The sequence below is a fragment of the Mus caroli genome, chromosome 10, assembly GCF_900094665.2.
Source record: "Mus caroli chromosome 10, CAROLI_EIJ_v1.1, whole genome shotgun sequence".
NCBI lineage: Eukaryota > Metazoa > Chordata > Mammalia > Rodentia > Muridae > Mus > Mus caroli.
In genome coordinates, this window is record NC_034579.1 from 11,212,260 (window position 1) to 11,216,918 (window position 4,659).

Sequence of the window (4,659 nt, forward strand, 5' to 3'; positions counted from 1 at the left end):
AAGCCTATTCCCTTTCTGTTTCTCATTAAAAAAAGAACATGCTTTTAAGAGATAACAACACATTACAAAGTAAAATATAAGTTAAACCAAACAGCACCACAAAGAAGGTAGACAAGACAAACAAACTGAAGGAAAAGAGCCCAAGGAAAGGAACAAGAATATGGAGAAGGGGAGGGGGGAAATGGAAAAAGTAGATGTAAAGTGAATAAATAAATTAATAAAATATTAGAGTCCCACCTGTTCACACACTTAGGAATCCAATAGTTACATTGAGATGGAAGTCATAATATATACACAGAGGACCTGGTATAGACCGGTGCAAATCCTGTGCATACTGCTATAGTCTCTGTGAGTTCCTATGAACTTTGCATATGTTGTAGATAGATACAGAGGGCCTTGTTCTCTTGGTGTCCCACATGCCCTCTTGCTTTTACACTACTTCTGCCTCTTCTTCCAAGGGGTTTGTTGAGCTCTGAGGTGAAGGATTTCTTGGAGATATCAAATTTCGGGATGGGTGTTTGTACTGGCTGGTTTTGTGTGTCAACTTGACACAAGCTGGAGTTATCACAGAGAAAGGAGTTTCAGTTGGGGAAGTGCCTCCATGAGATCCAGCTGTGGGGCATTTTCTCAATTAGTTATCAAGGAGGAAGGGTCCCTTGTGGGTGGGACCTGGGCTGGTAGTCTTTGGGTTCTATAAGAGAGCAGGCTGAGCAAGCCAGGAGAAGCAAACCAGTAAGGAATATCCCTCCATGGCCTCTGCATCAGCTCCTGCTTCCTGACCTGCTTGAGTTCCAGTCCTGACTTCCTTTGGTGATGAACAGCAACGTGGAAAATGTAAGCTGAATAAACCCTTTCCTCCCCAACTTGCTTCTTGGTCATGATGTTTGTGCAGGAATAGAAACCCTGACTAAGACAGTGTTCCAAGGTCTCCATTCTGCATAATGCACTCACTGTGGGTCTCTGTATTTGTTTCTATCTTCTTTAAGAAGCTTAGCAAGGCAGTGATCATATTTGTATTTTGGGGTCTGCAATTCCGCACTCTGGATGTTTGTTTGTTTGTTTGTTTGTTTTCTAAGTCCACCAATTTGCTTGCAGATTTCATGTTGTGATTTTTTTTAATTAGCTAGTGATAAGATAGAGCATCTTTTGGGTATATGCCCAAAAGTGAATACACAGTATTGAGGTATATCAATTTTTATCTTCCTGGGGAGCTGCCATACTGATTTCCTTAGTGCTGTAAAAGTTTGCATTCCCCCAGCAATAGATGAGTGTTCCCCTTGCTCTGTATTCTGTCAAGCACTATCTGTCACTTGTTTTATTGTTTTTATCCATTCTGATGTGGGTAGAATGAAAAGTTTAAGGTGTAAAATGCTAACATTAACTTGATAGGGTTTTGTGGGTAAAGTTCACAATATTAACACTGGTTGGTATCATATGAACATGACTTTATTGTTAACAAACCTCATTGCTACTGAACCTCTGTTAGTGTCTTGCAAATTAGGGGAGAATGAAAGAGCAAAAAAATTGTGGATTTTTATCAAAATTGAGCAAAAGAAACATACCCCCTCCTGGTATAGCTACTATAATATTAGACTGATGAAATAATAGGAACATAATTAATACTGACTAAATATTTTAATATTCTCAAATATAAATATTAAATATCACTCATAATTTATAAGGCAATGCAAGTCTACTATATGTTTATAACAGACTTACTATTGGAGTCACAAAGGTTTTGCCTGCAGACAGTAAGGTATACTCTATGTGCATGACATAAAATGACTTGAATATAAACTACAGCCTGATTACTTAGTTATTGTGTTGTCTCATTGACCATATGGTCTTGGTCAAGTTGAATGTATATAAAGCATTTCAATTAAGACAGATGTCAAATGCACAGTAATAATAAATATGGTACTAAATAATTAAGGCATGCTAATTTATGTGCTTTTACTTTTTATTTCCTTGTGATTTTATCAGAAAATGTTTCTTCCATTTAAATTATTGTTAATATGGGTATTTATTTTGGAGGCTTTGAAAGCATAATATCAGCATTTTGTCACTATAAAAATCCTTGGAAGAGACTGATTATGAAGAAAAGTTTATATAGCACACAGTTTGGGAAATTGTAAGTCTAAGTGTCATGGTGTAGCATCACTATGACCTATTGTGATAGCTTGCTTTACCTGTCAACTTAATACAATATGGAATCACTCAAGAAGAGAATCCTAATGATAAATGTCTATATTGGGTTGTTCTATATGCATGTCTTTGGATGATTAAGTTAATTGATATGGAAAGAACCAGTCCAACTTGGGTAAAGCTTTCCTTATGGAGTGAGGAGTCACCTAAATGACAATGAGGAAATTGAGCTAAAGACAAGCAAGGGATCAAGAAAACATCTGTGCTTTCATGGCTGTGGCTGCGATGTGAGTAGTTACTTGAATCCCTTATGGCCATCCCATCTTCACAATGTTGGACTATAACTTAGAATTGTAAACCAGTGCAGATGTTTTCTCCTCTAAGTTGCTTTTAGTCAAAATATCTTATCTAAACAGAAATGAAGTAAGAATGTCCATATTTCATCACCTCAAGCAATAATAACAACGGTGGCAATTTGTGCATATATCTTGCACCAGCCTCAATGACAGCTGTGATGTTCCTTTTAAAAATCATATACTCACTGAAGACATGAAAGATAACTACTTTCTGAGTGTTAGCCCTTAATCATCTTGAGTTGGTTAATTTTGATTGTTGACTTGACAACATCTGGAACTTAAACCAAAAATGTAGGGCATATCTGTGAGAGATTTTTACTTAATTTGAAGTAGAAAGATTTATTTCTCTCTTTTTTTTTTAAGAAAAAATATTTTTATGTGCATTGGTGTTTTGCCTGTGTGTATGTCTGGATGAGGATGTCAGATGTGGAATGACAGACAGTTTTGAGTGACTATGTAGGTGCTGGGAATTGAACCCTGGTCCTGTGAAAGAACATTCAGTGCTCTTAATCACTGTGCAATCAATTCAGCCCTGGAAGGCTCACTTCTAATCTGGATCTGTGAGTTAGCAAGACATGGCTTTAATATAGATCTTTCAAGATGGGAAAAGGCGTGGCATTAATCTGGATCTTGAGGAAGAAAGATGCACCTTTAATCTAGGCCATGCCATCTTCTGGAAGGCTATATAAGGACATGTTTTCTTCTTCTACTGGGTTGCATTATCTAACCTTAAAATGAGGATGAGGGGAATGTACCTAGTCTTATTGCAACTTGATATGCTATGTTTGGTTGATATTCTTGGGACCTCTACCCATTTCTGAATGAAATGGAGGAAGAGTGGATCTGGAGGAGAGAGAAGATGAGAGGAGATGGAGACTATGAGAGGGAAGAAAGTCTGCATTAGGAATGTAACCTATGAGAGAATAGAAAATAAATAAGGACTACTGTCCCTCCAGGCATTGCAGATGTGGCGGTTGTATCATGTTTGCATCAGTACGGACAGAGAGAAGAAAGGCAATGTCTACACTCAGTCTCCTGATCTATGGACACTTGAACAATTAGTAGCCTACTTGAGGAAAAAAAAAAATCAAGTCTGAGATGACTACTAGTCTGTTTCTGCACAGGCCCAGACGAGCTCCCAAGATTGGGAGCAAGTGGAAGACTAGAAGGACCTCACCTGGGATCACAAGTTCTGGCAAAGGTGAGTCTGGGACAGACATCTATTTACATGGGACCACTTGGGCTTGGGTGAGGAGCAAGCCACAACAGGTGCCATGAGGCCCAGACATGGAGCTAGCTAAAAACCAGTCTGGTGCCACACAGGTCTGGGGAGGGCCTCACTGTGCTTGAGATGACCCCTGCCTGATACCATAATGAATTAGCAGAGCGTAGTACTCCTGAGACAGTACCTGAGATGACCCTAGAGCTCAAAGACTCCTGGACAGCACCAATAAGTATTGTAGAAATCACTTAATCCTAACCCTAGATTTTTACCCTGCCTTTGACCATTTAGTTCCTGGATAAAAGACACACACCCTTTATATTTATAATAAGCCTTAATCAACACAAGTGCTAGGCAGATTTCTATCCTCTATGCTATTAGAATCTACTTTTCTATCAATAACTCTTACTTACTGTTTACTATGTTTCATCTGGGCTGTTCTTTTCTCCAATTGGCTATCTCTAAGGGCCACATTTTCATGACTCACCCAACTAATGGTGGCTTCACTATCCTCTTCCACCTTCTTTTCCCTTCATGGTTCTCCTCTGACCCTAAGCTCAGGAAACCTAAACTCCACCTATGTCTCTTCTGCCCAGCTATTGGCTATTAATATGTTTATTTACTAATTAGAAATAACTTGGGGAAAAGTCTATATGCAGATTCTCTGTCTCTGGAACAAACAGGTCTTTGGAATCCAGTATTAACATTAGAATATAAGCTGCATTATGTTAACCCACTACCTTTCCCACCTTTTATCCAATTAAAAAGCCTCTTTGTCTTACAGTAACAAATGATACATATTTTGAAACAATTATGAAAATTATTAAGTGTGAATTCCATTTAAAAGTGCAGTCTATTTGTATTTGTAACTTGGATGTGGTACCTTACCATCTATCCTATCTTTTTTTTTTTTTTAATTAGGTATTTTCCTCAATT

General features: G+C 38.1%; 1 non-coding gene across 1 annotated transcript; it reads left to right on the forward strand.

Annotated features, from left to right (window-relative positions):
* Positions 1 to 3,444: 3,444 nt before the first annotated feature.
* On the forward strand, positions 3,445 to 3,574 carry LOC115032235. Its single transcript, XR_003837889.1, has one exon. It is a non-coding gene; the product is annotated as a small nucleolar RNA SNORA17 (small nucleolar RNA).
* Positions 3,575 to 4,659: the final 1,085 nt, after the last annotated feature.